Here is a 17,102-nt window from a genome sequence, read left to right as displayed (position 1 = left end):
AGGTTGGGACTTGAACTGGAAGCCAATTGAGATGCCAACTTTGCAGGCAGCTTTACTTGCTGCTTCACAATGTCAGCCCCAAATTCCTTCTTCTTGTAGGGATGGGAGTCATTGGATGAGAACACCCTCTGAAAAAAATCTCACTTTAACTTAGTTTCCTTTTGAATGACTCTCTCCAAACAAGATCACATTCCGAGATACTGTGAGTTAGAACTTGAACATTCTTTATAATTTCAACGTGGTGCTTATGGTTTCCTTTTAAATCCTTGATGTCTGAAATACTGCAGGCTTCTGTGTGAAAATTCTGAAGAGATGGGAACAATTAAATCTGATTAATAGCAGCAGGAGGCAAGTTTGGCAAAATAATTATTGCTTTTATGCTCTTCTTAGCATGTTTTTAACGTGTGTGTATACCTGTTTCCTTTCCTTAGTAAATTTATTCAGACATAGTCATGTGAGACAGAATAAACACAAGGTGACCTGAGGTTGAAGAAGTGGGTAGTGTGCAGGGAGTGTGTGGGCAGATGACCACGTCCCAAGTTTTTTGCTTGATGCTCCCACTCTCCCAGTTTCCTCTGGGGCTTCTCGGCATATTTGTGGCCACATTCACCCACTGCAGGAAGATGGAGGGTACTTCAAAGTTTTCATTTCTTTTTTTTTTTTTAATGGTTTATTTTAAAAAGTTAATTGAAAAGGCAGAGTTACAGAGAGAAGGAAAGATAGAAAGAGAAAAACACTTTCAATTCTTCATTCACTCCCTCAGATGAATGTAAAGGCCAAGTCTGGGCTAGGCCATAGCCAGGAGCCTGGAGCTTCTTCCATGTCTCCCACGAGGGTATAGCAACCCAAGCACTTGGGATGTTTCCCATTGATTCCCAGGTCATTTTTCAGGAGCTGGATTGGAAGTAGAGCAGCCAGAACTCAAACTGGGTCCCACCTGGGATGATGGCATCACAGGCAGAAGCTTGGCCTGATACACTACAGTGCTGGCTCCTCTATCTTAATTGATTTTTCCTCCAAGTAAAAATGGAAGTATGTGCCAGATCTACATTGAATGATGTGGGCACACTGAATTGTCCACACCAATCTGTTCCAACCCACCAGTCAGAAATGGTGACCTGGGTCAAAACTTCTCTCAAGCAGCAGAGAGCTTTATAATATGTACTTGGAGGTTGATGGTGAACAGTAGACATTAGAATTCCTGAACTTGAATCTGCATTTAATGGCTGTTTGATGGTAAGCACAGCATTGACCCCATCTGAGTATCAGTTTCCAAGTGTGTAAAATAAGGAAAACAATATATATTTCTGTCCTAACTCACAGGACTCTTAGAAGGAGGAGTAGGTATCATAAAGCACTTTAGCAAAATTGTAATCAGTCAACAAATCATAACGGTCAATACAAATTAGCATTGAGAATAAACACTTACATGGTCCTTGCTCTGTTAAGTACTATTCTAAGATTTTATGTGTGTTAGTTCATTTAATCCTTGTAATCATCCTATCAATCAGATACTAGCATTAGTTATTAGCATCCTGGTATACAGACAAAAAAGTTGATGTTGGGAGAATGTGGGGCATTTACCCAGGTCATAGAGATAACAAGAAACAGGTAAGAATCTGACTCCAGGATATTGTACTTTTCAACCTGTCTTTCTGGCCACACCTCCTCCTCTCGGTTCCACCCGGAGTCCTGCAGGCACTGACTTGAACAGGGGCCCTTATCAGGCTGATGTTCACATCCTGGAAAACCCCTATCTGTGGATTTTGATTTCCTTTTGCAGGAATGATAATGACATACATGAGAAGCAGAACATGGGCAATGCTCCTAAAGGCTTCAGGTGCTGCCACATACTGCGTGTCCAAGGAATAGGATATGAAAATTTTACCTAAGTTCTCAAGGATTATCTTTAACCAGATGGATGGCCAGGATTTCATGAAAAGAGTGATTTTGTGCCTTCCTGTCCATCTTGGTGCAAAGGAGTTCTGTTCTGCAAGCCTGCAGGGACAAAGGGAGAACAGGAAAGGAGAGGTAGATAAGGAATATGTCCACACCCCATTCTAGGAGACCTTCCTCTCCCATCATCTTCCATTGCTTCTCATAATTCATTTTGTATGTGTTTCAAGAATTCATATGGGGGCCTGCATCATGGCATAACAGATCAGAGCTGCCAAAGCATCTCCTGACTCTAGGTTTTGTCCTGGCTAATGTGGCCATTTAGGGAGTGAACCAGGTGATGAAAGATTGAGGTCATTTAGGACCATTTAGGGGGTGAATCAGCTGGTGAAAGATTTCTCTCTTTCGCTCTCTCTCTCTCATTCTCTGTTTTACCTTCATTTTTCTCTGTGTAACTTTGCCTTTTAAGTAAACAAATCTTGGAAAAGAAGAACCCATAAAGGGACTTCAAAATATTTGTGGAAAATATAATTAAAGTTCAAGTTTATTATGGTGCAAAAAAATTTTTAAATCCACTCATGGTGTTTTGTGACACTCATTTCCATGAACATTTTGAAGACTTTTCATATTTTGGTTCAGAACATTGTGCTTTAATATGGGAAATATTTCACAGTTGTTATAGCTCATGGACTTCAGAGTCAGGAAGCCCTTACCAATGACGTGACCTTAGGCAAATAATTATTCTATGTTTCTCCATAGATGACAAATTACCTTCATCATGGTGTTGTTGTAATGATTAATGGGATTATTCACACAAAGTCCTTAGAATACCCCTCCTCTTCCTCCTTTTTCTTCTCCCAACACAGTAGAGATTACATTTGATTTATATGCTTGCTGTTCTAGTGCCAGCACAGAATAAGGCCCAGATGAACTGTATAGTATTTATTAAATCAATGAAAGGAAGCACAAATGAGTAAAGAGACTAACAAACAGGAGACTGGTTTTGTACTCAAGATTGATTTAAATTGATGAAAGTTAAAGAAGATTCAATAACACAGTCCTCCAACAATATCCAGGTAATTGTTTCCCTAGCAACAGAAAATCCATTGTAAGTGAACTGCAAGGTCAACCTCAGGTTTAGGGTTCTCAGTTGATCTTCTCACAGGATTAGAGTACTCCTAGCAAAGTTCTATTTCTGTCTGGCATCTGTGGGATCCTTTGAGTGCCTTTACACCCCTTCTGAAAGAGGTAGGTGATTTTTTTTTCACTCATGTTAGAAGCAAAGCTGAGTAAAAATGACATAAAGCAATGAAAACACTCCCAAGCCAAGACTACAATCTATATTCTATCAGAATTTAGAACACAGGAAAACATTTCATTTATGGCAGAAAGAAACTTTAAACTATGACCTTCAAAAGTGTCAAAGATCATGGAGATCAGAAAAGGTGCCAGGGACAGAAGTTGGCTATCGGGAGTGTTCTTACGAGGCAGTATACTGATCACCGATGCTAACACTGATGAGAACTGCTCGTTTGCCTGACCTGCCACTCTATGGAGGGGCTAACTCCTGGGACTGTGCATTGGCCTTCTCTCTCTGGTTTTCCAACTACAATGTCATAAGGATCCCTTGAGGCCTTTGCTCTGCAGCTCAGTCACTGGCACACAGCATGTGCTTAAGAAATGCCTGTTAAGCAAATGAACCATTAGTTACCAAACAGAAGGGCTTAGAAGACCAACAGCAAGCCTTCATCATCCCATACTTTGGAGATGCAGAAGCTTTGGGAATTGGGAATGGGCAAATAGACATTAACCAGAACACCTTCCTGACTGAGAGATCTTGCTTGAGGCGGTGATCCTCATATTTGGCAGCATATTGGAATCTGCCTGGAGCTTTCCCAACAGCTGCTGGCAAGGAGTCCCACCTAAAAATTCGGACACAGTAACTCCAAGATTTTTGTCTATGTTGGAGCCCACGAGATCTCATGAAGTTCAGTGTATTTCTCAAGGCTATTCTCCTCACAAGCAGTAGCTCACCTCGGGACACCAGAGCTCTGGGTAAGATTCAAAGATCATGAGAAATTGTATGTGGAAGATAAACTTTAGAGCATAGAGTCAATCCCTTGCCTGTTTAAAAACTTAAATTCGTTCAGTTACTCATTCAACAAATACTTATGGAATCCCCATTCTGCAAAGTACTATTATCAGTACTGGAGACATTAAAGTGAACAAAGCTGACACCCACTCCATCATAGACTGGGCATTTGGTCAGATAGTAAAGATGTTAAGTGGGATATCCACATTGCATGTTGGAAGGCCAGTGCCTGCAGTCAGCCACCAAATTCTGTGTCAGCTTTCTGCTAATGTGTACCCCTGGAAAGGTAGCAGTGATAGCTCAAGTGACTGGGTCCCTACAACCCAACTGGGAGACCAAGATTGGGTTCCTGATTTCAACCTGGCCCTGGCTATTGTGGGCATTTTAGCAGTGAACCAGAATATCTCTCTGTCTGCCTCTCAAACAAAATCAGAAAAAAAAGAAATTCATTGTATGAAAAAAAATCATGCTTATGGAGTTTTTACTGTCTACTGAACCTTGGCTTTTGAAAACTTGTACATTCCTGCTTTCACATTCAACATGTACCAGGGCCCCTGAGCATCTTGTCAAGATGAAGAGCCTTCTTCCATAGGGCTGGTGTGGGAATCAAGATTCTGAAGTTCTAACAAATTCCCAAGCTACAATTCTTAAAGCTAAGTTACATATACAGTTTTTATACACACATAGAAATTAAGTGTTCCCAGTTCTCTGGTTCTGTGCTGGAACCTGACCCAATGCTTTTTCTTTATTCCTACTATGCATCACATGGTTCCTAAAAAAATGCCACAGCTGCTTTCAGATGGAGTCTTTGGTCAAGTCATTCCTATATATGAGACCACTTCTTTGTGTTCCAGAAAGATCACAGCTTCAGGACATACCTCAAATGCTTCACTGAATGAAGCTCTCCTGCTCTCCCCCACAAGACCCCTTCTCTCTCTTCTCAGAAACTTGTAAACTGTGCAGAGAAGTCAAAATCAGCTACTTATCCTTTCTTTTTCCAGTAAAGGGCAGGTGAATCCTGTGAGTTCAGTGGCCATAATTGAAGCCATCTAATTTAGCACCAAGTGCTGTTAAGAGCAAGTTATGGACACTTTCAAGTTATATAAATTTAACTTCCCCACACTTGAGGTCAATTCCTACCATCTGCAATTCTCGTATTCTGCTGTGCCCTATTGTAACTTGTTCTTAGTAGTCATTCACATGGAAGAATCGGTGTATATTTACCATGGAAAATTAATCAACCTTAAAAAGGGAGGAAAATCGGCCAAAAATCTGACAAAATGGATGAGCCTTGAAGACTTTGCCTGATCTTGCCTGAGTGAGACATGTGAAATGGTCCAATTCTCAATATCAAAGTGCTGAATGCTGGTTACCAGGGGCTGTGGGTAAGAGAAACAACTCATTACTAATTAACAAGCATTAAATGTTAGTCAAGTAAGAAGAAAATGTTCTAGAGATATTCTATGCAATGTGGCATTTTTCGTCAGTAGTATGTTTTCTACACAAAACAATTTGTTAAAATCTTATTTCAACGTTAAAAGCATAAAAGAATCCAAATGTTTGAGAAATTTGTAAAAAGAATAAATATAGATATATTTATCTTAATATGTATCATAATAGTAAAAAAAGGAGCAAACCAGCTCAGTTAAAGTCATTGATAAGGAAGAAAGTAATAATAAAGAGTGCTTTTGCAAAGATATCTTGGGCCCAGAAGAAGAGCAAGAGGAGAACTAATTTGGAAGTGTTGGGCTTCACACACTGATGCAAAGGAATATTATTTTTTCATTTTAAATGTTATCAGAGATGAATAATTATTTACACAGAAAGATACCCATAGCATACTGAACTATATAAAAGGACAATCTAGAAAGGACATAAATGAATGAGAGATTTGTAAAGATACTGATGGATTTGTGGGATTCTAAGTAAGTTTTTACAATTTTTTTTTTCTTATTTGTGTTTTCTAATTTTTCTTCAAAAATTGTAGATTGACTTTTTAATACAATTTGTTTTTGTAACAGTTTTATTGATATGTGGTTCAAAAACTGTTTTCCTCTCTTCCAAACATTCAATGCAGTATTTGTTTATATAACCACCTATGCATGCAAACATTGCTGCTAGATGATTTCAGAATGTTTTTATCACTCTAGAAAGAATTCTGTGCACTTTTCATTTCTTATTTGTCAGCATCTGACAACTGTTAATTATTCTATGGATTTGACTATGTACACCTTATGTAAATGGAATCATACAACATGTGGCCTTGTGATTGGTTTCTTTCATTTAGTTTGATTTTTTTGAGATTCATCTTGGTTGCAACATGTATCAATACCTTATCTCCAAATAATGCTTTTTTATAGCTAAATATGGCATACTCAGATGAGAATTATTTTGTTTATGTGTTAGTTGATGGACATTATATCTCTTTCGCTTCTTTACATGTTAATGATAATGATGCTATGAGGTTCATGTCCAACTTTCATACCTGTGATTCTTTGGGGACTATATGTAGGCGTGTGATTGGTAAGTCTTGCAGTAATCATATGTTTCACATTATCAAGGATTGGATAACTATTTTCTGAACTAGACACACCATTCTTTGCATTCTCTCCAGTAATGTATGAATGCTTCAATTTCTTCACAACATTGACACTAATTCTTTTAGTCTAGCTTTATGATTATAGATGGTTTGTCTGAGCTTGAAATGATTTTTTATGGGATTATCTTGGTGAGTAATTATGTTGGGTATCTTTTGATGTACTTATTGACTGTTATTTTAAAAACAATGTTATCTATTTTTATAGTATTGGACTGTAACAGTAATTTTACATATTCTAGATGGAAGCCTCAAGTAAGATGCATGATTTGCAAGTACTAGCTCCCATTCTGTGAATTGTATTTCCAATTGTTCTTAGTGGTACTTTTTAGAACATGAAATTTTCTTTTTAAGGAAGTCATTTATTTTTTTTTGCTTTGCTGCTTATACTTTTGATGTCTAACCAACCATTTCTTAATCCAAGGTCAATATTTACACCTGTATTTTCTTGTAAGATTTTAAACTCTTGGGTCTATATTTTATTTTGCATTTCATATGTGGTGTAAGATAGGGTCCAACTTTATATTTTTGCATCTCGTTACTGAGTTGTTACAGAATCATTTGTTGAAAAGACAGTTCCTTCCCCCCACTGAATTATTTGGTCTTTAGTGTGATGATTAAATTTTGTGTGTCACCTGTGCAAAGCTGTGATGCCCAGTCATTTGGTCAAATATTAGTCTAGATGTTGCTGTCAATTTATTTGGTAGTTATGGTTACCATTTACACTAAACTGACTTGATAATATAAGTGGCCTTTTTACATTTAATTAACAACCCTTGAGAACAAATTGGAGGTTGACAGAAGAGGAAATTCTACCAAGCAGTAAAACGCCAAAGTCCTATCTGCATTTTGTTTGCTGGCCTGCATTGTGGTTTTCTGACTGAGGACTGTAGCATCAATTCTTCCCTAAGCTGAATGCTTGTTAGTCCTTGTTCTTGCCTAATTGCCTTGATCAGAACAGCTTATACAATGTGGGACAGAAATACCAAGAGTGGCTCTCCCTGTTTTGTTCTTGGTATTAGAGAAAAAGCTTTCATCTTTCACCACTGTAGATGATACAGCTGTGAACTTTCTTGTAGATTTCTTTTCCAGGCTGAGAAATTTCTATTCTATTCCTAATGTGTTGAGTGTGTTTGATCATGAAAATGTGTTAGATTTTTTTTTTCAAAGGTTCTTCTTGCATTTACTGAGATCACTTTATTTTACTGATGTAATGAATAACACAAATTAATTTTTCTGTTAATCTACTCTGCAATTCCTGGGACAACTCATTCTTGGTCATTGTGCATAATCCTTATTGGTAAATACACACACACACACATATACATATCATTATTTTAGGTTACAGACCAACATTGAGATGCATCAGGTAAAGCCATTGTCTGCAATGCTGATATCTCATGTGGTCATCGATTCTTGTCTGGGCTGTTCCACTTCTGACCCGGCTCCCTGTTAATGACCTAGGGAAAGCAGCAGAAGATAGTCCCAGTGTTTGGGCCCTTGCACCTGTGTGAGAGACTGGAAAGGAACTGGTCCTATCCTAGTCATTATGGCCATCTAGGGAATGAACCAGTGGACGGATGAAGATCTTTCAATCTCTGTTTCTCTCTGTCTCTCCTTTCTATGAAATCCTTTCAAATGACCAAGGCTTTAAAAAAGAGCATTGTTTTATACACATTCAGTAATAAAACAAAACAGCTAACCAAAAAAAAAAATCTGAAATGCCTCAGTCAATTTTATGAAGTTTGAAAATGATTTTATAACTTTAAGGAATTTATTATTTCTGGAATCTTAACTGATACAGGACATTTGAATTGACCAAAACCCCCAAATGACTAGGTCATTCTGATGAGTCAAATTTCATCAAATAAGCAGAATGCAACATGGTTTCTAGAATGTCTTTGAGTTCCTGAAATACTTTCAAACTTTACATTTTTTTTCTTCCTTGTTACCTGTACTTTCATTTTCTACACCCAGATCTGCGGGGATGGGGCCCTGGAGATTGTAGGGGTGAGGGGGTATGGACAGTAAGTGATGCTCAGAGTTTGTGGACAGGACACTCACTCTGGAATATTCTCCCAAAGCCCAGCACTTTAAACAAGGCAAGGCCAGAAACTCAAGTCCAGAGCAACACCAAGCATGTAAGTGTCAGGTTAACTTAGTTGATAATTATGGGCTTGTCCCCTGGGGTCAGCCATTCCTTCATTTACTCAATTCCTTGGCCTTAAGTCAAGCCACTGCAGCCCTGGGAATAGATGCCCATTGTGTGTCTGGATGAACAGATGCTCAGTTGCTTTCACAATTATATCAGGTGTGCATTTGTATTCTTGTAGCTCCTGAGCTCCATTTGTTTTGAGTAGAATAATCGCTATGTGTACAGAGAAATGCAAAGTCTTTTCAAACCTTGGTCAAATGAAAAGAACTTCAAGATGTTTACCATTCATCGAATCTGTACTCTTTAAGTTTGTATCTGAGGAGACACTTCTTCAGCACTTCAACCTTTCCCCACTCTCCTTGTCAGCATCATCATGGGTCTCACTGCCAAGACGTCTCCCCGTCTCTGCCTGGCCTTTCCCTCTTGCTCTCGTTTCAGAAGAGATGGAGAACAGCTGCTATTCTTTATGGCCTCACAGTTAATTTAATTTATATCTGCTGTAAACAGGATTGCTTAAATCTTAATAGAACATTTCAGTTTGGCATGTGGAAAGGGCTCTCCGGCTTACCACAGTCATTCCCAATAGATGTGTTTTATTGCCTTGATTTATGTTTTTGTTTCTGTTGTTGCTTTTCTTTAAAAAAATGTGATTTTATTTTTATGGCCATATTCTGCTCTAGGAATTCTCTGGCATGTGGGATTCCAAAGCCTCACTAATTTGCTGACGCATTCCACAGACAGATGATATTGATAAGACAAGGGAATGAAAGTTTAGAGAATGCTGCATGGTGTCAGGTTGACAAAGACTCAGGCATTGTGATGGCAGCTCCTCAGAGGTGGTGTGGCATATTCAGGATCTGTGGCCCACTATGCAATTCTGTAACATCACTGCTAATACTTTACACAAGGATAAATGTGTAAGGATAGCCTAACATGGAAGGAAACCCTTCGTTCTTTTTAGGAATGCTTCTACTCCTGGTCAAAGGATGGAAAAGTCTTTTGCAAGGACTGGCCAGTAGCATTTGCCTGCTAGTGGCCCTTGACCTGTGGCCCAGCAGGCAAGCCCGAAAAATTTAGAAAGAGGAATAGGATTCTTTCAGAGGAAGTTGTGTAATATGGAAGTCATGAGGTGAAACTCTGTCCTGCCCTTGGATTTATGGTTTTACATGTGGACGTGAGAATGTATCAGCCAATTGCCGCAGGCTGAACTAACTGCTTCTGCCCTGGGCTGCTGTGTCTCACCCTTTGAACGGATGGAAATCAGTTTACTTGCTAGCGTGATGATACTTCTACTCTAGCCCATTTCCCTGCCCCTATGAGCTTAGAGGCATTCCTTGACTGATGCCAACAACTGCAGAGCTGCCTAAGACTGTCTTCAGAGTTTTATAAATAGGAAGCAAAGGACTCAGAAGGTGAAGCCATTTTCCCTTGCTAATTCAACTTCCTGCAAGTGGCTTCAATTACATATTCTGTAGCAGAATCACCTTTTTTTGTTTTTAGAAAAAGTCCGTGAGAAGGATCTAAGTCTCAGTCTAAGATTTCTACTTTACATCATCAAGTGCCATGGAAACAGGAAGTCTTCACACAGGTTGCTTTTCACAAAGGAACTACCAATTGGCCTAGGTCAACAGCAGATTTACACTATTATTTTTCATAACTACCCCTGTGTGTAGCATTTCATTGTCTCTCTTCAAACCCATGCTCCACTATCTTACCTGTGTCACTTCAAGCAAATGATTTAACCTTTACAGACCTTAGATGAACAATATCTTGCTTATTGCATCTAAGTCTCAGAATAGCACCCAGCAGGTGGCAAATGCCTCAGCTAATGGTGGCTATAATTATAGTGATGATGATAGTGGTGATGAAGATGCAGAGATGGAGAGACATCCAGTTTGTATGGGAGTCACAGGGCTGACGGTTTACATGGAGCTTTCCTGGGAATTTGTCTCTTTTCCTTAGAGATAGCTTCTAACTTACTAATTCCTTTCATTTCTCTCACCTTTTCTTTCCTTCTAGTAAAGTGATGATGTTCTCCTTCTCCTGGCTCCGTTTTCTCTTCTGACAGCACAAAAACTCAACCGTCTCCACAAAAGCATTTTTTTAACAAACAGTGGCGTCTCAGTACTATTCAAGAATCAGTTTTGAGTGAAGGCTACTCTCACATCCCTACATTTAAATCGCAGGTAATCATAGTACATAGTAACTTTGTTGGGTTATTAGAAGAATTATGTAATACTTGGACAGGTTTAGCAGACTTACTGGCAAAAAGTAGATTTCAACAGAGACAATAAGTATAATTACTTACTGGGAAGGTGGTGGTTATTATCAACTCACTATTTGTTTGAGGCCAGGCAACTTTGGGGCAAACTTCAAGAAGTTAAGAAGAGAGGATTAGCTAAGTTCTTGCCACAAGGAGGAAACGAAAGTATTCAGGTAACCCTAGGAAGCAAAACAGAACAAAACAAAAGCAGGCCTCTAGAAATTTGGAAGTAGGACAAAGGGAATGGGGAAGAAAGGTGATTGACACAAAGATATGTGGATAGACTTTATGATGACTCAGTTATGGAAGTAAGAAGCGCTTATGATCTCTCCTACACTGTATCTTGAAAATCTCTAGCATACAACTGAAAGAGCACCAGATGTGCTCAGGTTAAAGACGATGAAGTGTAGGATTCTCCCTGACTTCAACAATCTCCAAAGGAACCCAAAGTAGAGAAACATATTAGTTATCAATTAAATAAAATTATGACTACCATCTCAAATCACATAATATGTGACCAGCCTGTCAAATGCTGTGAGGTTTGGGTCAAAATTAAGAAAAACATCAAGAACTAAACATACCCTCAAACCTTGGGCAAGAGAGACACTTCCCCAAAGCTAAGGGAAAAAACCCTAAAATGCTGATCAATGATTCATGGTGCAAGATCACAGGGACATAGAGGATTGTGGAGAAAGTGGACTCTGCCCAAAGACACTCAATCTGATACAACATCACTCAGCAGATAGAAAAGAAGAGTCAAGGGACACAAAGTTTTCAGTCACTATCTATTCTCCCGGTTGCAGACGTGAGCAGTGTAAAACAAGGTGAAGAATGCAGAGACAAGCAACATTTTCCAAATTACCAGCCTCTTCAATACTGAGAATGGAGTGATGATGTATGTCAGTAAGCTTAAAAAAAATGGCACATTTGGTTACAGAGAGAAAACAGAGGCTATCAGAGCCCAAATGTTCTGCTGGAGTTTATGGGCATCCGCTAGTTCTCCTCTCATTCCACAGACTATCATTCTACACATATATAGAGTAAAAAAATAACCATAAAGAATCACTTCCAAAGATAAACACTTAAAGAGAGGTAAAATAAAATGCAAAGGTTTCTTAGTCTATTTTTTGTTGCTGATAATACAATACCATGGACTTTTGGCTCATTGGCAGTTGAAGGCTAAGTGGCAGCATTTACTGATGGCCTTCTTGCTGGCAGAGACCAAAGAGAGTACGGAGAACCATACAGTGAGAGGCAGGGGGTGTGTTTGTCCTCTGCTTTAGCCCTCTCCTACATAGGTGTCACAATTCCATCATGCAGGCTCCACCCTGGTGACCTGTCCACTCCCAACATACCCTCATACCAAGGGACTCCCCTGCTCCAAACCATCATTACACTGTTTCCACTCACTTAAGCTCTCACAATGAGGGATTAAACTCCAATAGGAGTTTCAGAGGAAGCAAAACATTGCAAAAGCAATGTAAATTGAAGAAATTCAAGAACCTTTTGAGGATTTATCCAAGGAAATAGAGGAACAATTCAGGCAATGAGTTGTTCATGATGTCTAAGTAAATAAATAAATAAATAAAATAAATAATAGAAGCTAAGTGTAAGTGAAGAAAATATTGGAAAGAAAATCATACTTAAGAGCAACTAAAATTAAAATAAACCTGACTTAAGATAGGTAGAATATTCACTTGTTCACTCAACAAATATTTGCTGAATACCTGTCATTTGCCAGGTTTGTTTCTAGATGTGATGAGTTTGTCTCTAAGATGGGCAACGTCTCTGTCCTTAGGGAGTTTATAATCTAAGGTAGGGATGGTAGAGAAAATGAGATACAGAATAAATGTTACTAAGTATTTCCACAAAAAGGATTGTAGGACTACATAATGGAATGTGAAAAGTCATTGCTAGTGGCCAAAAATGTTTTCATCATGTGACTCAATATCTGGAGAGATATACTAGGTTTATACAAATATTCCCTGAACTAAGATGGTTTGACTTTTGATGGTTTTTTTTTTTTTTTGGCCTGTATGATGGTGTGAAAATGATGGGCAATCAGTAGAAACTGATGTTCAGAGTTTGAACATTTATCTTTTCCTGGGCCCTTGCCGCACAGGAAGATTCCCTTTTCATGATATTGAGAGTGACAGTGGGCACAGCTCCCAGGGATCATAAGTTGGTACCTTACAGTGTCCTGGGCTGCTGAGTGTGACACTGTGGAGGATAGAGGCATGCAATGCACTTTCAACTGACAACACTTTCAACTTGCCTTCAGTTTACTGCGATGGAACCATCATAAGTAGTAACCATTTAATAATCATTTTTTAAAAAGGTTGTAAAGAGAAAAGACATGAGTGACAGATAAAGATTTTCCCATAAAAGATGCTTTCAAAAAAATGGAGGATGTTTTGAAAAAGTGGAGGAGTAAAGGAAACATAAAATGTATTTAAACATTTAATAGGAAAAAATCCCCAAATAAATAATCCTTTATTTATTTATTTGGAAGAATAATGCTGCAATGAAAATTGGGTTACTTGAATGTTTAACATTAGTACTTAAGAATAATAGAAATACCTGATTGATTTATCACTGTAGGCTGCTCTTGGACTATATTGTGACAAATAGTGTGTGGAAGCAATGACGTCACGTCAGCTCTGGGCCTAAGCCTGACGTGACCCTGCCGACTTCTCCTCTGTCTTGTAATCCCATGATCTTTCTGTGAACAAGCCTGGACTATCCTGCTGGAGCATGAGGAATCACATGGTCTTGCCATGTGTCTCCACCAAAATAAAACTAACATATGAGTGAGGCAATTCTGGAGCAGCCACACTCATGTCCTGACCCATTCACTCAAGATCTACAGAGCCATCCCATAGAACAGCAAGGGGAGATGGAGTTTGTGTCTAGCTAATATGCTCTGGAGTGGTTTCTTAGGTAACGAAAAATAACTGATGAATGTCTAGAGGTTCTTCATTGTCTTTTCATTGTATTTAGTGAGAGAATTTATAAAAATTTGTAAGATAGTATGTCTTAGGTAAAGACAGACTTACCTGACAGTCAGTTCATGCAAATAGAGCTGTCTCTTGGTATTCCTATGGGATTGATTCCAGGAATCACTGGCACTACCCAAATATGCAGATCCTCAAGTTCCTACATGAAATTGTGTGATATTTGAATATAACCAATGCCTATATTCCTGTATATCAGTAGTCTTAATCATCTTTAAATTACTTACAGTACCCAATGCATTATAAATACTGTGCAAACAGTCTTAGATTGTATTATTTAGGGCATAATGATAAAAAAGTCTGCATATAATTTTTTAAAAATGTTTTCAATCCCAGTTCGATTGAATCACAGCAGTATAGCTCATAGTTATGGAAGGCCAATTGTCTATTTTAATGTTTTTACTAAATTTATGTGAAATTACATTGAATATTTTTACATAATACTTTGATTAAATATTTGTGATTAATGCTTTCATTATAAATGTTGACTTTATTTTATCCAAATGCTATCAGTTTATGTCTTTTAAAGCTGTGTATATGTATAGAAAAACTGTCATGAAAGCAGGAAATCGAAGGAGAATGGGAAGGAGAGAAGAAAGGAGTATCATTATTTCTTAGAATTATATTTACAAATCACATTGAGTTGTTAAAATCTAATTTAAAATTATAGTTGAATAGAAATAAATAAAATAAAATACAACAAAGCTGTTGTGAATAATTTTCACCAAATGTTAGCAATCATTCTTTCATGGTTGCAAGATTTTATATGATTTTATGTTGTCCTTTGTAGTTTTCTATATTGCTTGAAATTATTGTAATGAGTATGTACCAAATTTACAAAACAATAGTTAACTCCTTCTTTTTCGAGTACGATGGACAGGAAAGAAGATCTCAAAAAAGGATGGTGTAGGATGAAAGGATATGGGAGCAGTGTGGGAACTTGGGTTGGCTTTCAGATCTGAAAATTGACATTAGTGGAAACATGGATAAAATCTGAATAGGATCTTTAGATCGGCTATTGGTGTCAAAATGCTGATTAATTGATTTACTCATTGTGCTGTGACTGTGTAAGATGCTAGCAATGGGGAAAAGTGAGTGAAAGGCAAAGGGAACTTGATGTCCTACTTTTGCAACTATCTAGATTATTTCAAAATATAGTTAGCAATGAGCATGAAATTGTATTAAGTTGTGTAAATAAAAGAGGGTTTTTATCAGACCTAGTTTTGAAATGTAAAACCTATTATTCTTTGTGGAATATGTTGTGTGGGAAAGTGATAAAATGTCTAGTAATCGATGTAATAGTGAAGAAAATTGCTATTAGGTCTATTCTGATTCTGGTTCATAATTCCCAGGACATCCAGGAAAAAAATTGTTGATGTACTGCATGATGTTTATGACAGAGTGTTGCTGTTTTTATTAGTATTTGACAATGTTTGGACTGACTGGGCTCAAATCAATTCTGTATTCCATATAAACAAAAGCTTATATGCTTCTTACACTTACTCAGTCATTATTAATACCTTTCCACATGAACTTTTAAAATGTTAATCAGAGGAATAATTAAGGAATGACAACATTATACTATGTCTCCAGATCAGCAAAATGTGACAAATACATAATATATACTGGAAAACCATGCAAGCCAACTATTTGTGATGTATCAAAAGAAAGACAATTTGACCTAAGTTGAAAGAACAGATTTCTTAGATGAAAACTACATATTACTGATTTACACTAATCTTTACATTCATTCTGCTACCAGGACCAAATGATCTTCCTACCACAACTCCATATGGCAAAAAACCCCATAAATATATAAATAAACTAACCCAATGCACCCAATTGTTGCAAAAAGGAACTATTTTTAAAAAGTGTAGAATAATTTCATTACAATTCTTCATAGAGTTTCCTGATGGATTCTAATGCAAATAGATGGAAACCCCTTTAGGAACCTGACAAACCGCAATTTTTTAAGTTTGGAAAGAGTATTTATTCCTGTCTTACAAAAGAGCGATAATTCACACCAAGAATATTGTGTTTATTTGCAGAAGTTGTGTCTGAAACCTCAAAAATACTAGCATTAAGTCAAATGTCAGGAATGTTAATTAGTAAAAGGAAAGGGAGGAGCTGACAGAGGCAGGCCATCAGCTCTGTCTGTAAACAGAACCGGGTCTTGAATTCCACAATCCTATTTGGAGGCCTTCTTGGAACACAGCAGATAATAAGTGAGTGAAAAAGATGCATCCAGCAAAGAATATATGAAAGTTGGCATTTGAAAACGGATTATTGAACAACTGTATTCTTCTCATCAACTGTCCCAGCTTGGGTCCTTGGTGAATGGTTATCAGTCCTTATTGAATTAGTGCATGCTTTTGGTTAAGATGGTGTCTGCTGATATTTTCCATGCTATTTTGCTTTCAGCCATCAGTCCACTAGCCCAGGCCTGAAAACAGAAAAAAACAACAACCACATTGGGATCAACAACAGGCATTTTAACCCTCACTGCTCTTAGAACCTACATGATTTTGGTTTCATGAGCCATACGCATGTGTGTAGCTAGTTCCGACAATTAATTTATGAATGAATTTTTTTCTTTTAGTCCTAGAGCTTAGCGAAAAATCACCTCCTCTTCTGTGCAAGAGCACTCCAAATTCATCAATGTGGAACTTGGAAGTCAAGTCTTAATTATAGCCCCTATATCTGTCTTGTGTCTAAAATGTCATGATTGCCTTGAATGTTAAAGAGGAATCTCACAATATATCAGGTTAGTTCAAAAGCCATTTAAAATTAGCCTCAGTTAGAGTTTAAAATAACATACACTGGGTAGGTATTTTTTAAAAATATATTGACTTCTTTAACGCATATTGTCAGAATCTTAAATCAGCTTTGCCTAAAGAGTAAAATAAAATGTTAAAATGCTGTTTTTTTTTTTTTTCAGGAAAAAATGTCTGAAAAAGGAATGTGTGTCACTGTGATTTTTTTTTTTTTGCAAAAGATGAGTTAAATTTTCAATAAATAATTGTTGAGTGGGCAAAAATTCCCCTACCAATGCAATTATCCACATAGCCATTAGACAATAATTAGTA

At 37.6% G+C, this 17,102-nt stretch overlaps 1 long non-coding RNA gene across 2 annotated transcripts in view; it reads left to right on the top strand.

Annotated features, from left to right (window-relative positions):
* Positions 1-17,102, top strand: part of LOC131481014 (uncharacterized) — a 169,726-nt gene that overhangs the window by 64,728 nt on the left and 87,896 nt on the right. Inside the window, exon 2 of one of the 2 annotated variants that reach the window (XR_009245990.1) lies at positions 2,800-2,972. The exons of the other annotated variant lie outside the window; for it this stretch is intronic. This is a non-coding gene — a long non-coding RNA (uncharacterized LOC131481014). The remainder of the gene's footprint in view (positions 1-2,799; positions 2,973-17,102) is intronic. 2 annotated transcript variants of the gene reach the window in all.

This window comes from Ochotona princeps, chromosome 8 (assembly GCF_030435755.1).
Source record: "Ochotona princeps isolate mOchPri1 chromosome 8, mOchPri1.hap1, whole genome shotgun sequence".
Classification (NCBI taxonomy): domain Eukaryota; kingdom Metazoa; phylum Chordata; class Mammalia; order Lagomorpha; family Ochotonidae; genus Ochotona; species Ochotona princeps.
The sequence above is the reverse complement of the archived record's forward strand: the minus strand, read 5'-3'. Positions and strand labels throughout refer to the sequence as shown.